Genomic DNA, 12,796 nt, shown 5'->3' with positions numbered 1-12,796 from the left:
CCACTGTTATTTGATTCAAGTGATTTTCCTGTTCTGAAGTAACTTCACTGTGATTGTAAACTATTGGTGTCACTGCTTCAACACGTTGCATCTGTAAGAAAGGAGCAGAGGCCGTGAAAGGCTTTCAGCACCGACTTGGCTAAAAAGCAAGGAATGTAAAAGCGGCTGAATTTGGACGTTCATGCAGCATCACTTTGCGCAGCCACAGCAGTCTTCCAAAAAAATGTACTGGCAGCGGTGGGATTCGAACCCACGGACCCGAAGAGACTAGAGCCTTAATACAGCGCCTTGGACCACTCGGCCACGCTACCCTGAGTGCCTACGCTCTCCGGCTCGATACGACCGGTGGAAAAAGTTTCTTTCCAGTCCTTTTTTCCCCTTCCACATTCCGGAAATAGAGGCAACGCTACCACACTAAGCCCTTTTCAATGAGTAAAACGGTCTGTTTCCAACCTTTTGCCTACTAATTGCTTTCCACTGTTATTTGATTCAAGTGATTTTCCTGTTTTGAAGTAACTTTACTGTGATGGTAAACTATTGGTGTCTATTTACGTTCATGTCTATTGACTTTCCATTCCTTTTTTCGCCTTCTACCTTCCGGAAATAGAGGCAACGCTACCACACTAAGCCCTTTTCAATGAGTAAAACTGGCTGTTTCCATACTTTTGCCTACTAATTGCTTTCCAATGTTATTTTATTCAAGTGATTTTCCTGTTTTGAAGTAACTTCACTGTGATTGTAAACTATTGGTGTCCCTGCTTCAACACGGTGCATCTGTAAGAAAGGAGCAGAGGCCGTGAAGGACTTTCAGCACCGACTTGGCTAAAAAGCAAGTAATGTAAAAGCGGCTGAATTTGGACGTTCATGCAGCATCACTTTGCGCAACCACAGCTGTCTTCCAAAAAGATGTACTGGCAGCGGTGGGATTCGAACCCACGCCCCCAAATAGACTAGAGCCTTAATACAGCGCCTTGGACCGCTCAGCCACGCTACCCTGTGTGCCTGCACTCTCCGGCTCGATACGACTGGTTGAAAAGTTTCTTTCCATTCCTCTTTTCGCCTTCCACTTTCCGGAAATAGAGGCAACGCTACCACACTAAGCCCTTTTCAATTTGTAAAACTGGCTGTTTCCAACCTTTTGCCTACTAATTGCTTTCCACTGTTATTTGATTCAAGTGATTTTCCTGTTTTGAAGTAACTTCACTGTGATTGTAAACTATTGGTGTCCCTGCTTCAATACGGTGCATCTGTAAGAAAGGAGCAGAGGCCGTGACAGGCTTTCAGCACCGACTTGGCTAAAAAGCAAGGAATGTAAAAGCGGCTGAATTTGGACGTTCATGCAGCATCACTTTGCGCAGCCACAGCAGTCTTCCAAAAAGATGTACTGGCAGCGGTGGGATTCTAACACACACCCCAGAAGAGACTAGAGCCTTAATACAGCGCCTTGGACCACTCGGCCACGCTATCCTGTGTGCCTACGCTCTCCGGCTCGATACGACCGGTGGAAAAGTTTCTTTCCATTCCTTTTTTCGCCTTCCACATTCCGGAAATAGAGGCAACGCTACCACACTAAGCCCTTTTCAATGAGTAAAACTGTCTGTTTCCAACCTTTTGCCTACTAATTGCTTTCCACTGTTATTTGATTCAAGTGATTTTCCTGTTTTGAAGTAACTTCACTGTGATTGTAAACTATTGGTGTCCCTGCTTCAACACGTTGCATCTGTAAGAAAGGAGCAGAGGCCGTGAAAGGCTTTCAGCACCGACTTGGCTAAAAAGCAAGGAATGTAAAAGCGGCTGAATTTGGACGTTCATGCAGCATCACTTTGCGCAGCCACAGCTGTCTTCCAAAATGATGTACTGGCAGCGGTGGGATTCTAACACACACCCCCGAAGAGACTAGAGCCTTAATACAGCGCCTTGGACAACTCGGCCACGCTACCCTGTGTGCCTACGCTCTCCGGCTCGATACGACCGGTGGAAAAGTTTCTTTCCATTCCTTTTTTCGCCTTCCACATTCCGGAAATAGAGGCAACTCTACCACACTAAGCCCTTTTCAATGAGTAAAACTGTCTGTTTCCAACCTTTTGCCTACTAATTGCTTTCCACTGTTATTTGATTCAAGTGATTTTCCTGTTTTGAAGTAACTTTACTGTGATTGTAAACTATTGGTGTCTATTTGAGTTCATGTCTATTGACTTTCCATTCCTTTTTTCGCCTTCTACCTTCCGGAAATAGAGGCAATGCTACCACACTAAGCCCTTTTCAATGAGTAAATCTGGCTGTTTCCATCCTTTTGCCTACTAATTGCTTTCCAATGTTATTTTATTCAAGTGATTTTCCTGTTTTGAAGTAACTTCACTGTGATTGTAAACTATTGGTGTCCCTGCTTCAACACGGTGCATCTGTAAGAAAGGAGCAGAGGCCGTGAAGGACTTTCAGCACCGACTTGGCTAAAAAGCAAGTAATGTAAAAGCGGCTGAATTTGGACGTTCATGCAGCATCACTTTGCGCAGCCACAGCTGTCTTCCAAAAAGATGTACTGGCAGCGGTGGGATTCAAACCCATGCACCCGAAGAGACTAGAGCCTTAATACAGCGCCTTGGACCACTCGGCCACGCTACCCTGTGTGCCTACGCTCTCCGGCTCGCTACGACCGGTGGAAAAGTTTCTTTCCATTCCTTTTTTCGCCTTCCACATTCCGGAAATAGAGGCAACGCTACCACACTAAGCCCTTTTCAATGAGTAAAACTGTCTGTTTCCAACCTTTTGCCTACTAATTGCTTTCCACTGTTATTTGATTCAAGTGATTTTCCTGTTCTGAAGTAACTTCACTGTGATTGTAAACTATTGGTGTTCCTGCTTCAACACGTTGCATCTGTAAGAAAGGAGCAGAGGCCGTGAAAGTCTTTCAGCACCGACTTGACTAAAAAGCAAGGAATGTAAAAGCGGCTGAATTTGGACGTTCATGCAGCATCACTTTGCGCAGCCACAGCTGTCTTCCAAAAAGATGTACTGGCAGCGGTGGGATTCAAACCCATGCACCCGAAGAGACTAGAGCCTTAATACAGCACCTTGGACCACTCGGCCATGCTACCCTGTGTGCCTACGCTCTCCGGCTCGATACGACCGGTGGAAAAGTTTCTTTCCATTCCTTTTTTCGCCTTCCACCTTCCGGAAGTAGAGGCAACGCTACCACACTAAGCCCTTTTCAATGAGTAAATCTGGCTGTTTCCATCCTTTTGCCTACTAATTGCTTTCCACTGTTATTTTATTCAAGTGATTTTCCTGTTTTGAAGTAACTTCACTGTGATTGTAAACTATTGGTGTCCCTGCTTCAACACGGTGCATCTGTAAGAAAGGAGCAGAGGCCATGAAAGGCTTTCAGCACCGACTAGGTTAAAAAGCAAGAAATGTTAAAGCGGCTGAATTTGGATGTTCACGCAGCATCACTTTGCACAGCCACAGCAGTCTTCCAAAAAGATCTATTGGCAGCAGTGGGATTCGAATCCATGCCCCCGAAGAGACTGGAGCGTAAATCCAGCGCCTTGGACCGCTCGACCACGCTACCCTGTGCTCCTGCGCTAACCGGCTCGCTACGACCGGTGGAAAAGTTTCTTTCCATTCCTTTTTTCGCCTTCCACATTCCGGAAATAGAGGCAACGCTACCACACTAAGCCCTTTTCAATGAGTAAAACTGTCTGTTTCCAACCTTTTGCCTACTAATTGCTTTCCACTGTTATTTGATTCAAGTGATTTTCCTGTTTTGAAGTAACTTCACTGTGATTGTAAACTATTGGTGTCTATTGACGTTCATGTCTATTGACTTTCCATTCCTTTTTTCGCCTTCTACCTTCCGGAAATAGAGGCAACGCTACCACACTAAGCCCTTTTCAATGAGTAAAACTGGCTATTTCCATCCTTTTGCCTACTAATTGCTTTCCAATGTTATTTTATTCAAGTGATTTTCCTGTTTTGAAGTAACTTCACTGTGATTGTAAACTATTGGTGTCCCTGCTTCAACACGGTGCATCTGTAAGAAAGGAGCAGAGGCCGTGAAGGACTTTCAGCACCGACTTGGCTAAAAAGCAAGTAATGTAAAAGCGGCTGAATTTGGACGTTCATGCAGCATCACTTTGCGCAGCCACAGCAGTCTTCCAAAAAAATGTACTGGCAGTGGTGGGATTCAAACCCACGCCTCCGAAGAGATTGGAGCCTTAATACAGCGACTTGGACCACTCGGCCACACTACCCTGTGTGCCTACGCTCTCCGGCTTGGTACGACCGGTGGAAAAGTTTCTTTCCATTCCTTTTTTCGCCTTCCACCTTCCGGAAGTAGAGGCAACGCTACCACACTAAGCCCTTTTCAATGAGTAAATCTGTCTGTTTCCATCCTTTTGCCTACTAATTGCTTTCCACTGTTATTTTATTCAAGTGATTTTCCTGTTTTGAAGTAACTTCACTGTGATTGTAAACTATTGGTGTCCCTGCTTCAACACGGTGCATCTGTAAGAAAGGAGCAGAGGCTGTGAAAGGCTTTCAGCACCGACTAGGCTAAAAAGCAAGGAATGTTAAAGCGGCTGAATTTGGACGTTCACGCAGCATCACTTTGCACAGCCACAGCAGTCTTCCAAAAAGATCTATTGGCAGCGGTGGGTTTCGAACCCACGCCCCCGAAGAGACTGGAGCCTAAATCCAGCGCCTTGGACCGCTCGGCCACGCTACCCTGTGCTCCTGTGCTAACCGGCTCGCTGTGACGGGTGGAAAAGTTTCTTTCCATTCCTTTTTTCGCCTTCCACATTCCGGAAATAGAGGCAACGCTACCACACTAAGCCCTTTTCAATGAGTAAAACTGTCTGTTTCCAACCTTTTGCCTACTAATTGCTTTCCACCGTTATTTGATTCAAGTGATTTTCCTGTTTTGAAGTAACTTCACTGTGATTGTAAACTATTGGTGTCCCTGCTTCAATACGGTGCATCTGTAAGAAAGGAGCAGAGGCCATGACAGGCTTTCAGCACCGACTTGGCTAAAAAGCAAGGAATGTAAAAGCGGCTGAATTTGGACGTTCATGCAGCATCACTTTGCGCAGCCACAGCAGTCTTCCAAAAAGATGTACTGGCAGCGGTGGGATTCGAACCCACACCCCCAAAGAGACTGGAGCCTTAATCCAGCGCCTAGGACTGCTCGGCCACGCTACCCTGTGTGCCCACGCTCTCCGGCTCGCTATGACTGGTGAAAAAGTTTCTTTCCATTCCTTTTTTCGCCTTCCACCTTCCGGAAGTAGAGGCAACGCTACCACACTAAGCCCTTTTCAATGAGTAAATCTGTCTGTTTCCATCCTTTTGCCTACTAATTGCTTTCCACTGTTATTTTATTCAAGTGATTTTCCTGTTTTGAAGTAACTTCACTGTGATTGTAAACTATTGGTGTCCCTGCTTCAACACGGTGCATCTGTAAGAAAGGAGCAGAGGCTGTGAAAGGCTTTCAGCACCGACTAGGCTAAAAAGCAAGGAACGTTAAAGCGGCTGAATTTGGACGTTCACGCAGCATCACTTTGCACAGCCACAGCAGTCTTCCAAAAAGATCTATTGGCAGCGGTGGGATTCGAACCCACGCCCCCGAAGAGACTGGAGCCTAAATCCAGCGCCTTGGACCGCTCGGCCACGCTACCCTGTGCTCCTGCGCTAACCGGTTCGCTACGACCGGTGGAAAAGTTTCTTTCCATTCCTTTTTTCGCCTTCCACATTCCGGAAATAGAGGCAACGCTACCACACTAAGCCCTTTTCAATGAGTAAAACTGTCTGTTTCCAACCTTTTGCCTACTAATTGCTTTCCACTGTTATTTGATTCAAGTGATTTTCCTGTTCTGAAGTAACTTCACTGTGATTGTAAACTATTGGTGTCCCTGCTTCAACACGTTGCATCTGTAAGAAAGGAGCAGAGGCCGTGAAAGTCTTTCAGCACCGACTAGGTTAAAAAGCAAGGAATGTAAAAGCGGCTGAATTTGGACGTTCATGCAGCATCACTTTGCGCAGCCACAGCTGTCTTCCAAAAAGATGTACTGGCAGCGGTGGGATTCAAACCCATGCACCCGAAGAGACTAGAGCCTTAATACAGCGCCTTGGACCACTCGGCCACGCTACCCTATGTGCCTACGCTCTCCGGCTCGATACGACCGGTGGAAAAGTTTCTTTCCATTCCTTTTTTCGCCTTCCACATTCCGGAAATAGAGGCAACGCTACCACACTAAGCCCTTTTCAATGAGTAAAACTGTCTGTTTCCAACCTTTTGCCTACTAATTGCTTTCCACTGTTATTTGATTCAAGTGATTTTCCTGTTTTGAAGTAACTTCACTGTGATTGTAAACTATTGGTGTCCCTGCTTCAACACGGTGCATCTGTAAGAAAGGAGCAGAGGCCGTGAAGGACTTTCAGCACCGACTTGGCTAAAAAGCAAGTAATGTAAAAGCGGCTGAATTTGGACGTTCATGCAGCATCACTTTGCGCAGCCACAGCAGTCTTCCAAAAAAATGTACTGGCAGTGGTGGGATTCAAACCCACGCCTCCGAAGAGATTGGAGCCTTAATACAGCGACTTGGACCACTCGGCCACACTACCCTGTGTGCCTACGCTCTCCGGCTCGGTACGACCGGTGGAAAAGTTTCTTTCCATTCCTTTTTTCGCCTTCCACCTTCCGGAAGTAGAGGCAACGCTACCACACTAAGCCCTTTTCAATGAGTAAATCTGTCTGTTTCCATCCTTTTGCCTACTAATTGCTTTCCACTGTTATTTTATTCAAGTGATTTTCCTGTTTTGAAGTAACTTCACTGTGATTGTAAACTATTGGTGTCCCTGCTTCAACACGGTGCATCTGTAAGAAAGGAGCAGAGGCTGTGAAAGGCTTTCAGCACCGACTAGGCTAAAAAGCAAGGAATGTTAAAGCGGCTGAATTTGGACGTTCACGCAGCATCACTTTGCACAGCCACAGCAGTCTTCCAAAAAGATCTATTGGCAGCGGTGGGTTTCGAACCCACGCCCCCGAAGAGACTGGAGCCTAAATCCAGCGCCTTGGACCGCTCGGCCACGCTACCCTGTGCTCCTGTGCTAACCGGCTCGCTGTGACGGGTGGAAAAGTTTCTTTCCATTCCTTTTTTCGCCTTCCACATTCCGGAAATAGAGGCAACGCTACCACACTAAGCCCTTTTCAATGAGTAAAACTGTCTGTTTCCAACCTTTTGCCTACTAATTGCTTTCCACCGTTATTTGATTCAAGTGATTTTCCTGTTTTGAAGTAACTTCACTGTGATTGTAAACTATTGGTGTCCCTGCTTCAATACGGTGCATCTGTAAGAAAGGAGCAGAGGCCATGACAGGCTTTCAGCACCGACTTGGCTAAAAAGCAAGGAATGTAAAAGCGGCTGAATTTGGACGTTCATGCAGCATCACTTTGCGCAGCCACAGCAGTCTTCCAAAAAGATGTACTGGCAGCGGTGGGATTCGAACCCACACCCCCAAAGAGACTGGAGCCTTAATCCAGCGCCTAGGACTGCTCGGCCACGCTACCCTGTGTGCCCACGCTCTCCGGCTCGCTATGACTGGTGAAAAAGTTTCTTTCCATTCCTTTTTTCGCCTTCCACCTTCCGGAAGTAGAGGCAACGCTACCACACTAAGCCCTTTTCAATGAGTAAATCTGTCTGTTTCCATCCTTTTGCCTACTAATTGCTTTCCACTGTTATTTTATTCAAGTGATTTTCCTGTTTTGAAGTAACTTCACTGTGATTGTAAACTATTGGTGTCCCTGCTTCAACACGGTGCATCTGTAAGAAAGGAGCAGAGGCTGTGAAAGGCTTTCAGCACCGACTAGGCTAAAAAGCAAGGAACGTTAAAGCGGCTGAATTTGGACGTTCACGCAGCATCACTTTGCACAGCCACAGCAGTCTTCCAAAAAGATCTATTGGCAGCGGTGGGATTCGAACCCACGCCCCCGAAGAGACTGGAGCCTAAATCCAGCGCCTTGGACCGCTCGGCCACGCTACCCTGTGCTCCTGCGCTAACCGGTTCGCTACGACCGGTGGAAAAGTTTCTTTCCATTCCTTTTTTCGCCTTCCACATTCCGGAAATAGAGGCAACGCTACCACACTAAGCCCTTTTCAATGAGTAAAACTGTCTGTTTCCAACCTTTTGCCTACTAATTGCTTTCCACTGTTATTTGATTCAAGTGATTTTCCTGTTCTGAAGTAACTTCACTGTGATTGTAAACTATTGGTGTCCCTGCTTCAACACGTTGCATCTGTAAGAAAGGAGCAGAGGCCGTGAAAGTCTTTCAGCACCGACTAGGTTAAAAAGCAAGGAATGTAAAAGCGGCTGAATTTGGACGTTCATGCAGCATCACTTTGCGCAGCCACAGCTGTCTTCCAAAAAGATGTACTGGCAGCGGTGGGATTCAAACCCATGCACCCGAAGAGACTAGAGCCTTAATACAGCGCCTTGGACCACTCGGCCACGCTACCCTATGTGCCTACGCTCTCCGGCTCGATACGACCGGTGGAAAAGTTTCTTTCCATTCCTTTTTTCGCCTTCCACATTCCGGAAATAGAGGCAACGCTACCACACTAAGCCCTTTTCAATGAGTAAAACTGTCTGTTTCCAACCTTTTGCCTACTAATTGCTTTCCACTGTTATTTGATTCAAGTGATTTTCCTGTTTTGAAGTAACTTTACTGTGATTGTAATCTATTGGTGTCTATTTACGTTCATGTCTATTGACTTTCCATTCCTTTTTTCGCCTTCTACCTTCCGGAAATAGAGGCAACGCTACCACACTAAGCCCTTTTCAATGAGTAAAACTGGCTGTTTCCATCCTTTTGCCTACTAATTGCTTTCCAATATTATTTTATTCAAGTGATTTTCCTGTTTTGAAGTAACTTCACTGTGATTGTAAACTATTGGTGTCCCTGCTTCAACACTGTGCATCTGTAAGAAAGGAGCAGAGGCCGTGAAGGACTTTCAGCACCGACTTGGCTAAAAAGCAAGTAATGTAAATGCGGCTGAATTTGGACGTTCATGCAGCATCACTTTGCGCAGCCACAGCTGTCTTCCAAAAAGATGTACTGGCAGCAGTGGGATTCAAGCCCATGCACCCGAAGAGACTAGAGCCTTAATACAGCGCCTTGGACCACTCGGCCACGCTACCCTATGTGCCTATGCTCTCCGGCTCGATACGACCGGTGGAAAAGTTTCTTTCCATTCCTTTTTTCGCCTTCCACATTCCGGAAATAGAGGCAACGCTACCACACTAAGCCCTTTTCAATGAGTAAAACTGTCTGTTTCCAACCTTTTGCCTACTAATTGCTTTCCACTGTTATTTGATTCAAGTGATTTTCCTGTTTTGAAGTAACTTTACTGTGATTGTAAACTATTGGTGTCTATTTACGTTCATGTCTATTGACTTTCCATTCCTTTTTTCGCCTTCTACCTTCCGGAAATAGAGGCAACGCTACCACACTAAGCCCTTTTCAATGAGTAAAACTGGCTGTTTCCATCCTTTTGCCTACTAATTGCTTTCCAATGTTATTTTATTCAAGTGATTTTCCTGTTTTGAAGTAACTTCACTGTGATTGTAAACTATTGGTGTCCCTGCTTCAACACGGTGCATCTGTAAGAAAGGAGCAGAGGCCGTGAAGGACTTTCAGCACCGACTTGGCTAAAAAGCAAGTAATGTAAAAGCGGCTGAATTTGGACGTTCATGCAGCATCACTTTGCGCAGCCACAGCAGTCTTCCAAAAAAATTTACTGGCAGTGGTGGGATTCAAACCCACGCCCCGAAGAGATTGGAGCCTTAATACAGCGACTTGGACCACTCGGCCACACTACCCTGTGTGCCTACGCTCTCCGGCTCGGTACGACCGGTGGAAAAGTTTCTTTCCATTCCTTTTTTCGCCTTCCACCTTCCGGAAGTAGAGGCAACGCTACCACACTAAGCCCTTTTCAATGAGTAAATCTGTCTGTTTCCATCCTTTTGCCTACTAATTGCTTTCCACTGTTATTTTATTCAAGTGATTTTCCTGTTTTGAAGTAACTTCACTGTGATTGTAAACTATTGGTGTCCCTGCTTCAACACGGTGCATCTGTAAGAAAGGAGCAGAGGCTGTGAAAGGCTTTCAGCACCGACTAGGCTAAAAAGCAAGGAATGTTAAAGCGGCTGAATTTGGACGTTCACGCAGCATCACTTTGCACAGCCACAGCAGTCTTCCAAAAAGATCTATTGGCAGCGGTGGGATTCGAACCCACGCCCCCGAAGAGACTGGAGCCTAAATCCAGCGCCTTGGACCGCTCGGCCACGCTACCCTGTGCTCCTGCGCTAACCGGTTCGCTACGACCGGTGGAAAAGTTTCTTTCCATTCCTTTTTTCGCCTTCCACATTCCGGAAATAGAGGCAACGCTACCACACTAAGCCCTTTTCAATGAGTAAAACTGTCTGTTTCCAACCTTTTGCCTACTAATTGCTTTCCACTGTTATTTGATTCAAGTGATTTTCCTGTTCTGAAGTAACTTCACTGTGATTGTAAACTATTGGTGTCCCTGCTTCAACACGTTGCATCTGTAAGAAAGGAGCAGAGGCCGTGAAAGTCTTTCAGCACCGACTAGGTTAAAAAGCAAGGAATGTAAAAGCGGCTGAATTTGGACGTTCATGCAGCATCACTTTGCGCAGCCACAGCTGTCTTCCAAAAAGATGTACTGGCAGCGGTGGGATTCAAACCCATGCACCCGAAGAGACTAGAGCCTTAATACAGCGCCTTGGACCACTCGGCCACGCTACCCTATGTGCCTACGCTCTCCGGCTCGATACGACCGGTGGAAAAGTTTCTTTCCATTCCTTTTTTCGCCTTCCACATTCCGGAAATAGAGGCAACGCTACCACACTAAGCCCTTTTCAATGAGTAAAACTGTCTGTTTCCAACCTTTTGCCTACTAATTGCTTTCCACTGTTATTTGATTCAAGTGATTTTCCTGTTTTGAAGTAACTTTACTGTGATTGTAATCTATTGGTGTCTATTTACGTTCATGTCTATTGACTTTCCATTCCTTTTTTCGCCTTCTACCTTCCGGAAATAGAGGCAACGCTACCACACTAAGCCCTTTTCAATGAGTAAAACTGGCTGTTTCCATCCTTTTGCCTACTAATTGCTTTCCAATGTTATTTTATTCAAGTGATTTTCCTGTTTTGAAGTAACTTCACTGTGATTGTAAACTATTGGTGTCCCTGCTTCAACACTGTGCATCTGTAAGAAAGGAGCAGAGGCCGTGAAGGACTTTCAGCACCGACTTGGCTAAAAAGCAAGTAATGTAAATGCGGCTGAATTTGGACGTTCATGCAGCATCACTTTGCGCAGCCACAGCTGTCTTCCAAAAAGATGTACTGGCAGCAGTGGGATTCAAGCCCATGCACCCGAAGAGACTAGAGCCTTAATACAGCGCCTTGGACCACTCGGCCACGCTACCCTATGTGCCTATGCTCTCCGGCTCGATACGACCGGTGGAAAAGTTTCTTTCCATTCCTTTTTTCGCCTTCCACATTCCGGAAATAGAGGCAACGCTACCACACTAAGCCCTTTTCAATGAGTAAAACTGTCTGTTTCCAACCTTTTGCCTACTAATTGCTTTCCACTGTTATTTGATTCAAGTGATTTTCCTGTTTTGAAGTAACTTTACTGTGATTGTAAACTATTGGTGTCTATTTACGTTCATGTCTATTGACTTTCCATTCCTTTTTTCGCCTTCTACCTTCCGGAAATAGAGGCAACGCTACCACACTAAGCCCTTTTCAATGAGTAAAACTGGCTGTTTCCATCCTTTTGCCTACTAATTGCTTTCCAATGTTATTTTATTCAAGTGATTTTCCTGTTTTGAAGTAACTTCACTGTGATTGTAAACTATTGGTGTCCCTGCTTCAACACGGTGCATCTGTAAGAAAGGAGCAGAGGCCGTGAAGGACTTTCAGCACCGACTTGGCTAAAAAGCAAGTAATGTAAAAGCGGCTGAATTTGGACGTTCATGCAGCATCACTTTGCGCAGCCACAGCAGTCTTCCAAAAAAATTTACTGGCAGTGGTGGGATTCAAACCCACGCCCCGAAGAGATTGGAGCCTTAATACAGCGACTTGGACCACTCGGCCACACTACCCTGTGTGCCTACGCTCCATTCCTTTTTTCGCCTTCCACCTTCCGGAAGTAGAGGCAACGCTACCACACTAAGCCCTTTTCAATGAGTAAATCTGTCTGTTTCCATCCTTTTGCCTACTAATTGCTTTCCACTGTTATTTTATTCAAGTGATTTTCCTGTTTTGAAGTAACTTCACTGTGATTGTAAACTATTGGTGTCCCTGCTTCAACACGGTGCATCTGTAAGAAAGGAGCAGAGGCTGTGAAAGGCTTTCAGCACCGACTAGGCTAAAAAGCAAGGAATGTTAAAGCGGCTGAATTTGGACGTTCACGCAGCATCACTTTGCACAGCCACAGCAGTCTTCCAAAAAGATCTATTGGCAGCGGTGGGATTCGAACCCACGCCCCCGAAGAGACTGGAGCCTAAATCCAGCGCCTTGGACCGCTCGGCCACGCTACCCTGTGCTCCTGCGCTAACCGGTTCGCTACGACCGGTGGAAAAGTTTCTTTCCATTCCTTTTTTCGCCTTCCACATTCCGGAAATAGAGGCAACGCTACCACACTAAGCCCTTTTCAATGAGTAAAACTGTCTGTTTCCAACCTTTTGCCTACTAATTGCTTTCCAATGTTATTTGATTC

At 45.8% G+C, this 12,796-nt stretch overlaps 8 non-coding genes across 8 annotated transcripts; all 8 read right to left on the bottom strand.

Moving 5' to 3' along the window:
* Positions 1 to 4,641: 4,641 nt before the first annotated feature.
* Positions 4,642 to 4,723, bottom strand: trnal-uag (transfer RNA leucine (anticodon UAG)). Its single transcript has one exon. It is a non-coding gene; the product is annotated as a tRNA-Leu (tRNA).
* Positions 4,724 to 5,114: 391 nt separating this feature from the next.
* On the bottom strand, positions 5,115 to 5,196 carry trnal-aag (transfer RNA leucine (anticodon AAG)). The gene has a single exon. It is a non-coding gene; the product is annotated as a tRNA-Leu (tRNA).
* A 391-nt stretch (positions 5,197 to 5,587) lies between these two features.
* Positions 5,588 to 5,669, bottom strand: trnal-uag (transfer RNA leucine (anticodon UAG)). Its single transcript has one exon. It is a non-coding gene; the product is annotated as a tRNA-Leu (tRNA).
* Positions 5,670 to 7,006: 1,337 nt separating this feature from the next.
* trnal-uag (transfer RNA leucine (anticodon UAG)) lies at positions 7,007 to 7,088 on the bottom strand. The gene has a single exon. It is a non-coding gene; the product is annotated as a tRNA-Leu (tRNA).
* Positions 7,089 to 7,479: 391 nt separating this feature from the next.
* Positions 7,480 to 7,561, bottom strand: trnal-aag (transfer RNA leucine (anticodon AAG)). The gene has a single exon. It is a non-coding gene; the product is annotated as a tRNA-Leu (tRNA).
* A 391-nt stretch (positions 7,562 to 7,952) lies between these two features.
* trnal-uag (transfer RNA leucine (anticodon UAG)) lies at positions 7,953 to 8,034 on the bottom strand. Its single transcript has one exon. It is a non-coding gene; the product is annotated as a tRNA-Leu (tRNA).
* Positions 8,035 to 10,261: 2,227 nt separating this feature from the next.
* On the bottom strand, positions 10,262 to 10,343 carry trnal-uag (transfer RNA leucine (anticodon UAG)). The gene has a single exon. It is a non-coding gene; the product is annotated as a tRNA-Leu (tRNA).
* Positions 10,344 to 12,535: 2,192 nt separating this feature from the next.
* trnal-uag (transfer RNA leucine (anticodon UAG)) lies at positions 12,536 to 12,617 on the bottom strand. Its single transcript has one exon. It is a non-coding gene; the product is annotated as a tRNA-Leu (tRNA).
* Between the last annotated feature and the right edge of the window lie 179 nt (positions 12,618 to 12,796).

The sequence above is a fragment of the Carassius carassius genome, chromosome 1 (assembly GCF_963082965.1).
Source record: "Carassius carassius chromosome 1, fCarCar2.1, whole genome shotgun sequence".
Lineage (NCBI taxonomy): Eukaryota > Metazoa > Chordata > Actinopteri > Cypriniformes > Cyprinidae > Carassius > Carassius carassius.
This window is presented reverse-complemented; position numbering and strand designations above follow the sequence as displayed.